The 18,357-nt window shown below is 43.5% G+C and overlaps 1 protein-coding gene across 3 annotated transcripts in view; it reads right to left on the bottom strand.

Annotated features, from left to right (window-relative positions):
- The window catches only part of TSHZ3 (teashirt zinc finger homeobox 3), an 88,762-nt gene that overhangs the window by 40,394 nt on the left and 30,011 nt on the right, over nucleotides 1–18,357 (bottom strand). The gene's annotated exons all lie outside the window — the stretch shown is intronic.

Below are 18,357 nucleotides of genomic sequence, written 5' to 3'. Positions count from 1 at the left end.
ATCAGCTGTGGATTTGCTGTTGCAGACTTTTGTGTGGCAAATTTGCAGTATTGTACAGTACCAGTGAAGTGGATGAGATTTTAAGAAACCTCAACCGTGTGCCGTGTACAAAACCACAGCGTAAATTGACCTGCAGTGTGGATTTGAAATCTGCGGCATGTCCATTAATGCTGCAGCTGTCGCCAGCAGACTTTCATGTGCTGTTCTGTTGTGGAAATGCAGCAAAAACAGCAGTGGATTTTCCCGCTGTTTTTTTCAGTCACATGTGAACCCAGCCTAAAAGTCTGTCCACAAGGGTTAGGACAGACTGCGGATTTACTGCCTGGATGATCTGTAGCAGAAAACTGGATGAGAGTTAAATAGATCTCCACAGACTGCATAAAAAATGTGGAAATTGACCTTTATTGCAAATTTTTAAATCAAAGCATCTCAATTTAGGCTACTTTCACACTTGCGTTTTGAGCGGATCCGTCATAGATCTGCAAAAACAGATCCGTTACAATAATACAACCGCATGCATCCGTCATCAACGGATCCGTTTGTATTATCTGTAACGTAGCCAAGACGGATCCGTCATGAACTCCACTGAAAGTCAATGGGAGACGGATCCGTTTTCTGTTGTGTCAGAGAAAACGGATCCGTCCCCATCGACTGTGTGCCAGAACATTTGGCTCAGTTTCGTCAAGCGGACAGCGAAAAGCTACAGGCAGCGTTTTGGTGTCCGCCTCCAGAGCGGAATGGAGACTGAACGGAGGCAAACTGATGCATTCTGAGCGGATCCTTTTCCATTCAGAATGCATTAGGGCAAAACTGATCCATTTTGGACCACTTGTGAGAGCCCTGAACGGATCTCACAAACGGAAAGCAGCCTTATGTTGCAGATTTTTACCCTTTGCAATCCATAGGGTGAAATCCACTGCAAAATGTGCATGTAGCTTGTGCATATTTTTCTTCTGCAATTTAAATACTGTGTGGGCATAGCCTAAAGGGGTACTTCCCTCTAATAAAGTGATGCCATGTCGCTAGTATATTCCATCACTGTATGACACACACTGATACTCACAATAAGGAGATGCAAAGCTAGCGCTGCATCTTCTTTTAACTTTTCCCTGCACTCCTGCGCTCCTGTCCTGATAACTTGAACGAGGCCATGCTGCAGTTCCCGGAGAAGATGGGTGGCCCGGGAGCTGCTATACAGAGGAAAAATTGTGAAGGGGACACAGACGAAACCTCCTTTCTCAGGATCAGTGAGAGTTTCATCTATAAGATGGGAAAACCACTTTTAACTTTCCCAGTCACACCCCATTGATCAAAAAGTTCACAGTGTAATTCACAATACAAAGTTTATGCGATTGAGAAGCTGCCACAACCATGTAAAGGTGCCGTCCAGCAGATGACAGGTGTGAACACAGGGGCCTCTTCCTGTCAATAGGTGATCATGTGTTGTGGGTTTGATAAAGTGATATACGCACCTAAATACATTGCACCTCTGCACATCTCCTCAAGAACATAAGCCTATAAGAGCCATGTCCTCAAGAAATTTCCATCTTTAAAGGGAACCTGTCACCATGAACATGGTGTCTGATCAACAGGAGGAGCTGAGCAGATTGATATATAGATTTATAGGAAAAGATTCAGTAAAACTTGTAATTTATGAATTTATATCCAGGAGGCGGACCTATCGGTGATTGACAGTGTTTCCTCTATGACTGTATACAGAGAGAGCTGTCAATTACTGATAAGACCGCCTCCTGGACTTAAAAGAATGAGCCTGGATATAAATGTATAAATTGCAAGTTTTACTGAATCTTTTCTTATAAATCTATATATGAATCTGCTCAGCTCCTCCTGATGATCAGACACCACATTCATGGTAGCAGGTTCCCTTTAACTCCTTTCAATGTCTTGCTGATATATATGTGAACATAGTTCCCGGAGAGTTTATGTTCTTAGGCTACTTTCACACTACCGTTTTATTTTTCCTGTATTGATATCCGTCATAGGGGCTCAATACCGGAAAAAAACGCTTCAGTTTTGTCCCCATTCATTGTCAATGGGGACAAAACTGAACTGAACAGAACGGAGAGCTCCAAAATGCATTCTGTTCCGTTTAGTTGCGTTCCCAGACCGGAGAGTAAACCGCAACATGTTGTAGCTTGCTTTCCGTCCTGGGATGCGGAGCAAGACTGATCCGGCATGACCCCCAATGCAAGTCAATGGGGACGGATCCATTTTCTATATCATCTGACCGGACAGGTGTCCATGTGGGCACACAAATCACCATTCTGGATACAAATAAATCTGCAGAGCCATGGAAAAAGTGAACATTGACACCTGATGACAGGACAGAAGCAAAAACCAGGGAAACACGCCCAGGAAAACATATAGGGGTCATGTACAATAGATCTTACAGATAATGCGGTGCTGTCCATACTAGGTTAACCCTTGCAGGTGGCTACAACATGTATCTATTTCTGCAGTGAATGTTACTTAAAAAAGTATTAATTAAAATGTACAAATAAGCCAAAGCTAAAAAGTAGAAAATAGCAACATTCACAATGCACCAGAATTCTGCCGTACATGCTTTGCTGCACATTTATTAACTGAATTAGACGACCGCTTTTGTGACTGGAGGGGTGCATTTTTTAGTAAACTTAGCCAACAAGTCGGTGAAAGTTAGACGAGACAGTGTAAAGATGCACCAGATTTATCATCCAGTATCAGCCGCTGTGATAAATCTGGCTAAATTCACTCCATCTTACTTTATGACAGTGTTAGTAAATCTGCTCAGTGCATCTGGTATTCTGCAGACACCAAGCATAACCTAGATGAGAGAAAACTGGACAGCGCAAATTACAGACCGGCCATTAACATCCAGCTAATTGTGGATATTTCAGGTCTTAAAGATCATAATGCACGTCATGGAACAGAAGCAAAATATCAGCATGACCTCCTTATTTTCCCAAGTTGCACTGCAGCCGCTGGGTTACTGGCGTTGGCGTGGAGTAACGCGGCACTGTGATACTGTAGCATCGTCATGTGAGGAGAATGTGCCTCAAACGGGCAAAGCCTTAAATACAGCAAATCTCTTTTATGAAGATTCCCTCAGGAGGAGACACATATTTCCTTTCAAAACGAATGTTTTTCACAGACATTACAGCCACAGAAAGAGCGGCTTTGATCCTTTTATTAGCAGAATGTTTCTCTATGATGTGCACAGAGATCCACTTCACCTCTTTTCGTGTACACAAAGTAATCCCTTGTCTTAAAAAACAGCGATTCTGACACTGAAACACAAACATGTCTGCAAAGAAACAGAAAGAAAGGAAGACAGAAAGCCGGGGAGGGGGGGGGGGGAGAATTTCAATCCCCAGGGACATGCGGTTCGGAAATCTTCCAATGGATATTTGTATTCTTTGGGAAGAGGTCTGGTAAACACACTAGGCCTCAGTGGTAAACCATGGACATGGAGTGTACTCAGGGGCAGGACTGCCCTTCAGCCGAGGACAGAGAATTAGGCTTTGGTCTCATCACGTTTAATGTAGACGTTACAATGCAGTGGCTGCAGTCACCCATAGAGTGCCATTGTATATAAAACATACACCTTATTTTACTGTGATATACAGTACAGACCAAAAGTTTGGACACACCTTCTCAAAGAGTTTTCTTTATTTTCATGACTATGAAGGCATCAAAACTATGAATTAACACATGTGGAATTATATACATAACAAACAAGTGTGAAACAAGTGAAAATATGTCATATTTTAGGTTCTTCAAAGTAGCCACCTTTTGCTTTGATTACTGCTTTGCACACTCTTGGCATTCTCTTAATGAGCTTCAAGAGGTAGTCCCCTGAAATGGTCTTCCAACAGTCTTGAAGGAGTTCCCAGAGATGCTTAGTACTTGTTGGCCCTTTTGCCTTCACTCTGCGGTCCAGCTCACCCCAAACCATCTCAATTGGGTTCAGGTCCGGTGACTGTGGAGGCCAGGTCATCTGGCGCAGCACCCCATCACTCTCCTTCATGGTCAAATAGCCCTTACTTTCAAAGTTTTCCAAATTTTTCGGCTGACTGACTGACCTTCATTTTTTAAAGTAATGATGGCCACTCGTTTTTCTTTACTTAGCTGCTTTTTTCTTGCCATAATACAAATTTTAACAGTGTGTCCACCTGACTTCTCCTCAACGCCACTGATGGTCCCAACCCCATTTATAAGGCAAGAAATCCCACTTATTAAACCTGACAGGGCACACCTGTGAAGTGAAAACCATTTCAGGGGACTACCTCTTGAAGCTCATCAAGAGAATGCCAAGAGTGTGCAAAGCAGTAATCAAAGCAAAAGGTGGCTACTTTGAAGAACCTAGAATATGACATATTTTCAGTTGTTTCAGACTTGTTTGTTATGTATATAATTCCACATGTGTTAATTCATAGTTTTGATGCCTTCAGTGTGAATCTACAATTTTCATAGTCATGAAAATAAAGAAAACTCTTTGAATGAGAAGGTGTGTCCAAACTTTTGGTCTGTACTGTAGTATAGTCTACTACGCTATTCTAAACAGTTTTTTGTGGGGGGGTTTTAATTGGTGCTTGGTCAGATGGAATAAAAAAAAAAAGGACACTTTTTTGGACTTCAACATAAAACTATTTTCACCTTTATAAAGCACTTTGGGAGCTTTCCCCCAGGCACACTACACCTTCACCAAATGTGATGTGAACACAGCCTTGGGGCTCATGCACACAAACATATTTTTGTCCACATCCGATCCGCATTTTTTGCAGGTCGGATGTGGACCCATTCACTTCAATGGGGTTGCAAAAGATGCGGACAGCACACCGCGTGCTGCCCGCATCGGTATGTCCGTTCTGTGGCATCATCAAAAATATAGAACATATCCTACTCTTGTCCGCATGTTCTGGTACCCGTGCGTTGTCCACATGGCGGTACCCGTGCTTTGCGGATCAGCAATCTGTGGACTGCAGAAACGGCTACGGCTGGGTTGCATGAGCCCTTAAGACAGTCTACCAGGTTGAACGGAGCTGTCTTCAAGCACAGCATATGTCGGACATAGACAAGCTTACGATCATTACCCATGTACAAACTGCAGCAAAATGTTTCCGACTCATCAATCTATTCCACTGGAAAATATGATCAGAATCTTCTTCCATTGGAAACCCACTCTAATATTAACAGATGCAATTGCTTAATACAGAAATCTTTTTGAAGATCATAAAGTGTCTGCATGTGCAGTAACTGTGCTATCGAGTCCATGGTGGTGCTGTCATTTCTACCGGACGGCCAAACCTTACAGGAGCCAGCTCTGAACTGAAACCATCAGACACTACACTGTAGGCAAGTGGCTCTCCATTTAGAATACTGTGTCTGGGCTGTAATTGCTGGAGGTCTTAAATGGCATCCACATATGATATCTTCTGACATGTTTGATGACTAAATTTTTCAGTTATGTACCGCAACTTTGGTATCTCTGAAGATTTTGTTGGTGGGGCCCCAAGTGCTGAGACCACATGGAATCACTAAAATGAAAGAGTAGAGAGCCATGCTCCTTGAGCAGTGTTCATCTATACATGAGGAACTAGCAGAGCGGACTTTCTATGAAGTACAGACACCACTAATGGTCGAGAAGAGCTGATCACATTGAAAGAGGCACAGACTGAGCACTTCTGCCCTTCCAGCGATTAGGTGGGGTCTCCGCAGCCGGACTCCACTGACGTGGGTAGACTTTAAGGGGATTTGCTGGGACTTTCATGCTGATGACCTATACTCAAGATAGGTAATCAATATCTGATCAGCAGAGGTCCAACACCTGGGAACCCCACCAATCAGCTATTTGAGAAAGCAACAGCACTCACAGTAGGGCCACGGTCCTCTTTGAGCTTTTCCTAGGTCGGTGACGTCACGTCCGTCGGTCACGTGGCCTAGGTGCAGCTCAGCTCCATAGGAGTGAGTGTGAGGACTGAGTGTGATACCAAGCACAACCACTTTACAATGTATGGTGCTGTGCTTGGTGAGCTGAGAGAAAGCCGTGGGGCTCACAGGAGCGCTGCTACCTTCTCAAATAGCTGATCGGCGGGGGTCCCTGGTGTCGGACCCCCACTGATCAGACATTGCTGAACTAGCCAGACAATAGGTCATCAGTTATAAAATCCTGGAAAACCCTTAATGAATCATTATAAGGGAATATATATCTAATAACCTCTGGCATCATAAGGAAGTCATGTGTACTATACAGACACAGATTATCAGCGCTCCCTGAAGAGCTGGTGATTTTGGCCAACATGCTCTAGAATCTCTCTGCATAGTGTAAACATACATGCCATTTCTATTGATTTCCCATACAATCATGTCCACAATGATCCGTCAGCCTCTTCATCCTTAGCCTACTTCCATATCACCAGAAAAGTCCGCTATAATTTAAGCCTGTCACACACAGATGTTAGGCTACTTTCACACTATCATTTTGGCTTTCCGTTTGTGAGATCCGTCATGGGCTCTCACAAGCGGTCCAAAACGGATCAGTTTTGCCCTAATGTATTCTGAATGGAAAAGGATCAGCTCAGTATGCATCAGTTTGCCTCTGTTCCGCCTCCATTCCGCTTTGGAAGCTGCTTGCAGCGTTTTGGTGTCTGTCTGACGAAACTGAGCCAAACGGATCCGGTTCTGACACACAGTGCAAGTGGGGACGGATCCGTTTTCTATGACACAATCTGGCACAATAGAAAACAGATCCGTCCCCATTGAATTTCAATGGTGTGCAAGACGGATCCGTCTTGGCAATGTTAAAGATAATACAAACGGATCCTTTCTGAATGGATGCAGACGGTTGTATTATCTGAACGGATCTATCTGTGCAGATCCATGACGGATCCGCACCAAACGCGAGTGTGAAAGTAACCTTAGTCACTGACCGGTCACTCGTTACCCACAAGCCCCTGTGTCTGCCTCTAGAATGTACCATGTACTAACAGCGCACTTCTTATTGATTTCCGTAAATGTCTCTGTATTTATGGTGCCATTTGGCGACATGATTGCATTGTTTCTGTTTTAATTCCTTCAGATGTTCATTTACAATCATAACTCTGCCTAGAAATCACTGTAGTTCATTCACATTACACGCAGATAACTGCAGCCGAATTAAATATTTTCAAAGTAATTTAATCTTGGCTGAAATATTTGCTTCAAACTGTGCAATATTTACTTGGGAATGAAAATATTTAGCGTCTCTCTCTTCTCAGGTGCTTCCTTTCCGTGTATCCAGTGGGGATAAGAAGGTCGTGGCATTTAGCTCTATAGACGCAGAATTTACACGTGTCCTTTAAAGAGCACCTGTCATCTCCGCACAGTGCCGCCATTTTGTAAGACGATCTAATATTAATAAGTTCTGTCAATTGGCTATTACCCCCTGACATTACTAAAGCGATCGCATAAAATATTTAGCGCTGGACTCCATTTGCTATGGATCAGCGCAGAAAATGGCCACTTAAGTTACCTTTACGCAGTTTGCAGTGTACATTTGCTGTATACACTAGGAAAACCCTTGGTACATACATCAAATGTACCCATAGGCCCCTATTCACATGACAGAGGCCAAAAAGTGACCTATAGTTCTCTGTCAGGCCGCCTATTCCACAGGGGCATCCAATAAAACAAAAATACTGCATGGTATATGTTTCTTTAACACGGGGGGCACAGGCCAGCAGATGCCTCTGTGCCTATAGGAAGTCATCTGTTGGAGGTATACGTCATACCTCTGTCAGAGACTGTAAATGGGCTTGATCCATGAGACCCACCATATAGACTCGGAGAATGGGACAAGCATAGTCAGAATCCTCCATGTGCCTATACGGGAAGAGGTGCACACCCGGCCACAGAGAGACAAAGGCTCCAGATAACATTTCCTCAAATCAGCTATAATGATAAGACAATAGAAGAAAAACTATTAGTACGTTATACAGTAAGACTCTGATTGTCACTGATTTCTGATTAAAATGCAAATGTAGGATCATCAAAATATGTGTGTGTGTAAAATCAATTATAATAACTTCGCTGTTTACTTAATTAAAAACAAAAACAGCCAGCAGAGTTCATAGTGCGACTTCTGTCTTTTACTGTTCTGCCGGTGGTTGCTCTTCAGGATTAGTGTGGTCAAACCTGCAATCGGGGTGTGTTCACATGTTGCGGTCAAATCAGATTTATTTTTTATTTTTTTACTGTGATTTTGCTAAAGTCATGGCAAAAAACGTGATTTGACCACTACACGCGGCCACATCTACATCAGGAATTCATGAAATGAGATGGACGGCTGCAGGCTACAAGTTACCAGACTTCACCTAAATCCAAAACTGCTTCTATCATGCCGTAGACGCACAAAGAATTCACCAGAATTTGACATTCACGGGATGATTTCTCCATCACGAGGACAATAAAACATGGGACAAAGCAAATATTTATCCGCACTGATCATCCTTGGACGATCTTGCAGATTGCAGCACATTATCCGTGCACAAGTTTTGTGATATCACAAGAAGAAAATTTTGGAAACGAGCAAGATATCAGCTAATTAGCCCCTTCTTTACACCTCGTCCAAACCATGCTAAATGCTGCACTAGGAGGTGGAACAGACTGCGGAGAGATCTATAGTGAGAGCGGTCACCGGCTGCTCTATACTGCGATTCCAATGACAGCGGCACATCTGCATAGTCAGCAATGGTGGGTGACGAGGAGCGCCAAGTGACAACAGCAACATGCTCAGCCCGCGTACATCTGCCATTCCACCCTAAATACTGCAGTATCACTGAATGCCATTTATTTTTCCATTTTAGGCCAGGAGTGGGAGAAATACTCTTCCAGAAGGACAGCTTTTTTACGGTTCTTACGCGGTTTTTGGTATTTTCTGTTTATGTTAATAATCCCATTGAAGTCTATGGTGAAAAAGACTATAAGGTGCGGAATCATACAAACAATTTACACTTTGTGGATTAAAAAAAAAACGCACAGCTGGTCAATTTCCACACAGAAAAATTCACAAAGTGTACATAAGATTTGGCTAATTTAATACACTTAGCTGTTTCTGCACAAAAATCTGCACGGATCACACATTACTCGCATTGCGTGCAGTTACCCTTATATTCTGTTTTTATAACCTATTATTATGTCAAATATGTACCATGCAATCTGAACCCTAGGCGTCTGATAGTAGGGAAAGGGGGGGGGCGTCACTTGCTAGGACCCCCACTGAGCAAACATTCCTGTGTATACGTGATAAATATCAAAGGCCGGAGTACCTCTTTAATAATATTGTAATCCAGTATTATGTGGCAAAAGACCTTCACTGTCCCCTTCAGAAACCAATCCATCCTGCAATTGCACCGAAACCCCTATAGCTACCTCACAGTTCGCCCGGTACATACTACATGTAATAGACAAGCTAATGGCACCTGCATATTCTTGGGGTCCCATGTGCTCTTGTTTTGCTCCCAGCTTTCCTCCGCCATGTGGTTTTAAACATCCTGTGTGAATTTATATATTTTTTTTTTCCAATGGAGAGAAAAAAATTTACATCGTTTTGGTGCAAAAGACATTTAGATGCAAATGACAGCATACGCCTTCAGTATAGTAGCTCTGTGGTTCCTTAGGGGACAATTCTCAGAACAGCATTCAAGGCTCACAGATATCGGGCTCGCATAAGTGTTATGCAGAACTGGAGGGGAAACTTGTAGCTGCTGCTCAGAAATTGTCTCATTCAGAAAGTCTCTTCTGTTCCAACAAGACACTACATACTGCTCCATCTGCTGCGTCACTTGCTCATTAGCTGCAGCAGGCATGTCCATGCAGTTAAAGAGGTTTCTGAAGACTTAGATTATTGTCAGTCTATCCTAAGACTAGGTTATAAATATCAGGCTGGTGTGAGGGGATAGACTCCTGACGCCCCCACAGATCAGCTGATTGATGGCCACCGGCGCTGCATTCCATGTACAGGCACAGTTCTGTACATGGAACAGGTACGGCCGCTATACAATATACAGAGCTATGTCTGGTAAATAATAGAGGGGATGCAGTGCCACGGGCCTCCAATCGGCTGATTAATGGGAGGTGCCTGGAGTATGACTCATCTCCTTTAGGGCTCATGCACACGACCGTGTGGTCCGCAATGCAGGGCGCCGAACGCGGAGCTGCCGCATGCGGATCGCAGACCCATTCACTTGAATGCGACAAGTAGTGCATGCACTACTTTTTTGCGGTGAGGAGACAGGTGAATGGGTCCGCATCCTTGATAGGGGTGCACACGGCCGGTGCCCATGTATTGCCGGGCAAACCCAGTGTGCATGAGCCCTTATTCAAAATATTTCAGGGAGATACACTGCTCCTAATATTCGCTTCAGATTTTACATACCAGATACAGACTACTCCTCCTGGAACAGAAGTCACTAGCGACCCTGAACAAGCAGGGGATATAAGTCAGCTCACTGTGAACAGAGCCATGTATGAGAAGGCTCCAAATCATCTAGTTGTGTATGGTTCTTGGTGGTGAACATGCATCAAAAAGGAAAGACGTTCTCTTTCTACTAGCAACAATAATCCCTAGGACTCAATACGACATCGTCAAAGCTGTTGACCAATATTTCCATTGTTGGATTATTACAGTATGTGGTGCAGTATACTGGTATCGTGAAGCAGGGTTGTGGGTCCGTTATGTGATCCTATGTGCCCCGTTCTGACAAGCAGACTAAACCGTCAATACTGATTGATCAGAATTTCACATGTAAGAAGCAGTCGGTGTCCAGCCGTCAGGGACTGTGAGGCCTTTGTGACTGCAGCTTGAAATCAAAACAAGCCATTTCAGATTCACTTCCACAGACATGCGGCGACTGCACTTCCGCAGAGGACAGGTTTGTGTAGCTAGTTCCCAATTAAAATGCATGTGTAACAGTCAACCCATGTTCACACAGTGTCTAGATTGCTATGGGATTGTCTACCTAATACATCAGAATCAGTCACCTCCAGATGGAGGGATCATTGTGTTCTTCCCTTTAAGGCCTCATGCACACAACCATATGTATTTTGCAGTCAGCAAACCTTGGAACCGCAAAGTACAGATATGGCCCGTGTGCATCCAGCAATTTCCATGGGTCCTATTGTCAAAATGACTGTCTGCAAAATGGACAAGAATAAGACATGTTCTAATTTGGGAAAGACAGACATACAGATTTTTTTGTGCCCCCATTCTAGTGAATTGGGTCCACAGCCAATTATTCTATTCTGGAGAACTTGTACTTCTAATTAATATGCAAATGAGCAGCTAAGTGTCCTGAAGGCGGGTCCAAGCAACTCTGTGCACCCTTGCCAGCCCTTCCCTTTTCATCTTGATTAATAGGGCCATGTTTCTGCATAGTCATTATGCATGACCCTGTCAATCAAGGAGAGGGAGGGGCTGGCAAAGGAAGATGGAGGAGCAATGGTGCACAGAGCGGCTTGGGCCAGCCTTCTGGGCACTTAAAGGGTCACTGAGTTGTCAGAAAACCTTTGCTATGTCATAGAGACATATCAAAAGTTTTTATCGGTGGTGGTCTGAATGCGGAGTAGCCCACCGATCACTACAAAGAGGAGAGAGAAGAGCTTGTAGAGCAAGCTCTCTCTACTCTCTGCAGGAGATGGAAGGGAGACAGGCCTATAGACTTTCTACTGAGTCTGTGTCGCATCCTATCCTGCAGCAAGGAGAGAACGCAATGTGCAAGCTCATCTCTCTCCTCGTTCTAGCGATCGGTGGTGGTCTCAGCACTCAGACCCCCACCAATTAAAACCTTTCAGATGTCTCTATGACCTATCAAAAGTTTTCTGAAAACTCCGTGGCCCTTTATCTGCTCATTTGCTTATGGATTACAAGTACTTTTTCTCCAGAATTACCTGATGACATATTCCTTCTAATTAGCCTTATACAAACTGTGTATGGGAAATGAACTACAAGTCCCAGAATGTCCTTTCAGTCAAAGCAGCTCCACAGAAGCTAGAAAGCAATATGCTTTACTCAAACCATAACAATATCAGGGACTGGTAGGTCCAGCAATTCTCCAATATGTCCTTACTATATGAATATTGTAACCTATCCCAGGTCACCGTGTAGCTGATGCCTATGGAATGCAGCAATGTTCCCCAAATAGGGCGTAAACTCTCCAAAAACAATCAAGTTAAAAGGAGCTGCAAAATGGAGGAATAGTACAAATTTACAAGGCACTGGGAATCTTCCACGTTTAAATCAATCAATTGCTTCCCCCTCTCTGGGATACGTACATCAGATCCTTGCTGCTCCAAGTGAAAATGTTTGTGATTATCGCTCTCTTCTGTCTGTCACAGCTGCCAGAAACGTGTTTTACAGGCCCAGGAATACAGCGAGCATTATTGGACCCTGGAAAATGCATTTTCCCCGCAGCGGACGTCTCGCTTGCTGAGATATGTGTGCAGGGAGCTGGCTAACGCCGCATTTACTGCGGCCACCTGCGATATTTTGATCCTCAATTTATTTTGAGCCATACATTCTTCTAGCGCCTCGGTCTCTAAAGCCATCGTAGGACATGATGGAGGAGAAAACGTGAGTCTGATGGGGAGAAGGACTTTGGGAACAATAAAGGAAATGGCAAATACATCACCGTAAAAGATGGACCGGAGAAGAAGTGACCTACTGGGCCTCCGGAACGTGTTTTGGGCTCTTCCCCCATTGCGGTCAGACAGTAAATTTGTCATTATGAAAATATAATTGGTTGGCGCGTTTTCCTGCTGTGTGCTGAGCTCTCTACCTATTTACGACCGTCAGATGAGGGAATTTCAGCCACGGCTTGAAGGAAAAGTTTCCTTTTGTTGTTTACAGTCTCAGAAACTGAGAACAATTGCGGTGGAAGATGTTGACATTATGCCAGGTTCATGCAAGTCTATGGAGACATCGCGATCCCTGCGTTTCCTCAGTGCCTACCGATTAATCAGACTAGACTTGCTGTATGGTACTAAAATAGTGCTGCCAGGATTAACCCCTGCAGTGCTGGGGAACGCAACGACAAACTGAACTTTATCTTATCACGTGCATGTTTGTCTATATACTGTACATTGTGCGGGAGGACTGAGGCATTTGCTATGCAACCTATCCTACTGTTGCAAGAGAAAGTAAGTGAACCCTTTAGATTTCCACTCTACTTACAACTGTCTGTGTGTTATTAGTTTAGATTGTTCTCTAATTCACAATTACAGACAAACACAATCAGGCCACAGTTTAGTGGTAATCGATGCAGAAATCCATTTAATTCCATAGAGTTCAAATTTTTTTCTTTCTTGCAACTGTAAGTATAGCTCTAGCCAAGTCTAGAAAGAATAAAACATTAAAATGATTTCAGCTGGAAAATGAGTATAATATTAAAAATACAGTAGAGACATTAAAGTGAACAACTCAATAAAACCAGCTGACCTGAGAGATGTGCGTGTCAGCTGAATTTAATGCTGTTGGTCCCATCTCACTGTGTGTCCCCATCATGGAGATATTTTCTTTTTAATTATATGCAAATGACCCCCTAGGTGCAACAATGGTGGTGCTGTTGCACTCAGAGGCGCCACTCACTCTCTTGCATGCCCTGTCCCCACCACTAACTGGCAGGGCATGAAAGTGAAGACTTAAAGGGGTTGTGTGACTTCAGCAAATAGGATTTATCATGTAGAGGAAGTTAATACAAGGCACTTACTAATGTATGGTGATTGTCCATATTGCTTCTTCTGCTGGCTGGATTTATTTTTCCATTACATTATACACTGCTCATTTCCATGGTTATGACCACCCTGCAATTCAGCATTGGTGGCCGTGCTTGCAAAAATGCCAGCCTCTCTGGTGGCCGGGACAGTGGGAGCTCATATAGCTCTATAGTGTGCAAGCACGGCCACCACTCCTGGATTGCAGGGTGGTCGTGACCCCTGGAAACCAGCAGTGTATAAATTAATCCAGCCATCAAAGGAGGCAATATGGATAATAACAATACCTTAGTAAGTGCCTTGTATTAACTTTCTCTACATAATAAATGCTATTGCTGAAGTGACACAACCCCTTTAATCAATCCTGGCACCAAAGTCTCGTACCTGCAAGTTGGTTTCAGTGTTTGGCGGAGTGCAGAATCTATTGGCCTGCACACTTCTGTACTGTGCTGCGCTAAACACAAGCCAATGTGCAGGAGCCAGACTTTGGGGCCGGGGGTGTGATCACTGTCTACCCTGTCATCCAAAGTGGTGGAGTGAGCAGAGCCTCTGGGTGCAATGGTACCACCCTCGTTGCACCTAGGGGCTCATTTCACAGCAATGCAGGAACATAGTGAGATGGCACTAATAAATTCAGTTGACATGTCTCAGATCAACTAGTTTTATTGAGATATATTTGGTGACCCATTCCCTTTAGGCCTCTTTCACACGGGCGTCACGGATTTTGTCTGGATGCATTGCGGCAAACCCACGCGAGTATGCACGCAATTTCATTCAGTTTTGTCTGCGATTGCGTTCCGTTTTTCAGTTTCTCCATGCGAGTGCAATGCGTTTGGCACGCGTGTGATAAACTGACTGTGGTAACTAGACCCGAACCCAGACTTCTTAACTGAAGTTCAGGTTTGGGTTAGGTGTTCTGTTGATTTTATTATTTTCCCTTCTAACATGGTTATAAGGGAAAATAATAGCATTCTTAATACAGAATTCTTAGTAAAATATCCATTGAGGGGTTGAAAAATAAAAAAAATTAAACTCATCTCATCCACTGGATCGCGCAGCCGGCATCGTCTTCTTTCTTCCTCCTGCAGAAGGACCTTCTATCTTCATTCAGCAGGACCTGCGCTGACGTCACTGCGCTCACCACATGGTGAGCGTGATTACGTCATCAAAGGTCCTTTTGCAGGTCCTGCAGGAAGAAGAAAGAAGACAATGCCGGCTGCGCGATCAAGTGGATGAGGTGAGTTTATTTTTTAACCCCTCATGCCACATTTTAGTAAGCATTCTGTATTAAGAATGCTATTATTTTCCCTTATAACCATGTTAGAAGGGAAAATAATACAGTGAATTGACTTTAATGGGGTCCGGGGTTGCTCATCCCTATTTACTAACATCATCTCCTAGCAACCATGCGTGAAAATTGCACCGCATCCGCACTTGCTTGCGGATGCTATGCGATTTTCATGCAGCCCCATTCGTTTCTATGGGGCCTCAGTTGCATGAAAAACGCAGAATATAGAACCTGCTGCGATTTTCACGCAAAGCACAAGTGCTGCGTGACAATCATGTACGCAGCCTCATTGAAATGAATGGGTCAGAATTCAGTGCGGGTGCAATACGTTCACGTCACGCATTGCACCCGCGTGGAATACTCGCCTGTGTGAAAGGGGCCTTAAGGGGGTTGTCTCATCAGAGAAAACACCTTTCTGAATGCCACCCCGGGGCAATCCACTCTTTACAGACAAATGATTGAAGTCACAGCCAACCAGGTATTTCTCTTGCAGTGGACAAAGCTCATACAAAGCTCAGGGGGTCCCCCTTAATCATGTCCATATGTCCTTTAAAGCAGAATTCCAGTTTAGTCTAAAACATGCGATGGTTTGTGAGTGACCTTTACCTGCTATTTATTCTCCTCAGTTATAGCTTGTGTGTAGCTGAGGTACTCTTAAAACAAACTTTGTCTCATTAGTGCCTCTGTTTCTGTATCCAGCCTTCATGCTTTACACTGCTGCTCTGCTTGTTAAGACTGGATGCTTTGTATGAGCACAAGCGCAGAAGGAAGTCATTATATGTAGATATGATTTGCCTTTAACTAACTGATAAAACTACAGAATAATTAATCAGAGGTTTACAAGGAAGATACAAAATAAGTAACACATACACAGAGTCAAGGCTAGAGTTCCACTTTTATTTAGCCTCCCAATAATCAGCAATTTCTACTAGTCTGGCATGTAACAAAATAAAATAAAAATATCTGACTGGCTGTGATCAGCAAACTTTGCTTTTAGTTGGAAAATAACCACCAGTTAGCTCATAGCAAGAGAGACTTTACAGCTGCAGATAGAGGTTGAGTTAACAAATCAAATTAGAAAAAAATTGGTTACGTTAAAATATTCTGCAGGGAATACAATCAGGTCAGAGGAGTAACGAATGAAATAAAGTCAAATAAGGCCCCTCCAATCTGTCATTACATTGCGCAAATGTCTCCACTGTTTACTCTTGTGCTTAATACGTTTTCTAATATCAGACAAGGCATTGAAACCGGCTGGATTAAGCAGAAAGAAACTTGGGCAGCTGCCTAGGGTCCTGAGATGTGTGGGGAGCATGTAAAACAAACTCACTGAGACTAATCTCTGACCGAGGTGCAGAAACACTGAGGAATCCAGAACAAGGCCAAACGCTCCATGAGACACAAGGTGAAATGTCTCATGTAAAACAGCCTGGCGTGGGAACCTCTGCCCAGCACCGAGGAAGGTGCCAGGTAGACCGGTGAGGAAGCAGAAAGTGTATAGAAGGAATAATGAAATATATATATATACACACAGGAATAATGCAAAAACAACGTATGCAACAGTCATCTCCAACCTCTAGCTGTCGCAAAGCTACAACTTCCATCATGCCCCGATAGCCTCAGTTTGGTAGCGTATGATGGGCATTGTAGTTTTGCAACAGCTGGAGAGCCAGAGGCTGGGGAACACTGCTATACTATATATATATATATACACACATGTGAAACTTGAAAAATTAGAATATCGTGCAAAAGTTCATTTATTTCAGTAATGCAACTTAAAATTAGAGTTTTGTGAAAAGGTTCAATATTCTAGGCTCAAAGAGTCACACCCTATTCAGCTAATTAATACATACTTCCTGAGCAAAGGGAACCTGAGATTGAGACTTTGGGGTTTCATAAACTGTAAGCCATAATCATCCAAATTATATCAAATTAAGGCTTGAAACATCTCGCTTTGCATGTAATGAGTCTATCACATATGTTAGTTTCCCTTTTAAGTTGCATTACTGAAATAAATGAACTTTGCACGATATTCAAATTTTTCAAGTTTACCTGTGTATATGTGTATATATATATATATATATATACACATACACACACACACACACACACACACACACACACACACACACACACACATCCCAATCTATGTATATGTGCATGCATATTCATTTTAAAATACCAGAATGGCACCAGTGTGCTGGACTATCAGAATACCGGGCCAGTTTATGGGCCCAATGTCCTCATAACATTTTGCGGCCTGAATAGACTTGTCATAGAAAAACTGTGCAAATCCAAATGATATCCATAATAAAGTCCACACTGAAGGTTAGATACGTAGCAGTCAGGAGGGGCTCCTTGTCATCCATACCTATGACCATTAGCTGCTAGGTCACCACACACTAAGTCCTGCCAAGGCTTTAGTTCCTGTGTTTGAGTGGGTTTCCTCCGGATTTACTGATAGGTTACAAAGTGTACTTGGCTTGCATGCTGACCTGCATTCCCTGGATTTTATGTGGCTGTCATGGCCCATGAACAGGTAGGAACAAGAGTTAGGGACCACTCAATTGAGACGACCTTGACGCGGTGAGTGGCTTACTATGCTTTGGCCAAAATATAAACCAATGTCTCGTCCAGCATGGAGGGCAGAGTGCTGGATGTAGTGTGCGATCACATTTGCATTTTCCGTTTGTATATGTATTTCGCCATAGTGATGTGCACCTACAGGCAGGTTGTGCTGACCCAACCCCTTATTTTTTTCTTTGTAGTATATATTGGAGGCGTGGCGATCTCCTTGGAGTCATTGCACACCTGACCAGTTAATCTGTCCTTGAGGCTGGTTTTAAAGTCAGTATAAAACTGAGTCTGCTTGTATAGAACCTACCATTAGCCATCTGGCTCCAGGAGAAGTATATGGTGGGTTCAGCATGCATGTTGGTACTTGCATCCCTGGATCCGATGAAAGCTGTAATGGCACCGGACGGGGTTACAAGCAAAGTGTACTTGGCTTGCATGCTGACCTGCATTCCCTGGATTTTATGTGGCTGTCATGGCCCATGAACAGGTAGGAACAAGAGTTAGGGACCACTCATGAGACAACCTTGACGCGGTGAGTGGCTTACTATGCTTTGGCCAAAATATAAACCAATGTCTCGTCCAGCATGGAGGGCAGAGTGCTGGATGTAGTGTGCGATCACATTTGCATTTTCCGTTTGTAATTTGGAATTTAGATTGTACACCCCTATGTGCTGACGTGATGACAATCCCGGTACAGCGAAATAGGTTGACACCATAAAAATGAATGAAGGAAATTATAAAACCAT

The sequence above is a fragment of the Bufo bufo genome, chromosome 10, assembly GCF_905171765.1.
Source record: "Bufo bufo chromosome 10, aBufBuf1.1, whole genome shotgun sequence".
Lineage (NCBI taxonomy): Eukaryota > Metazoa > Chordata > Amphibia > Anura > Bufonidae > Bufo > Bufo bufo.
The sequence above is the reverse complement of the archived record's forward strand: the minus strand, read 5'-3'. Positions and strand labels throughout refer to the sequence as shown.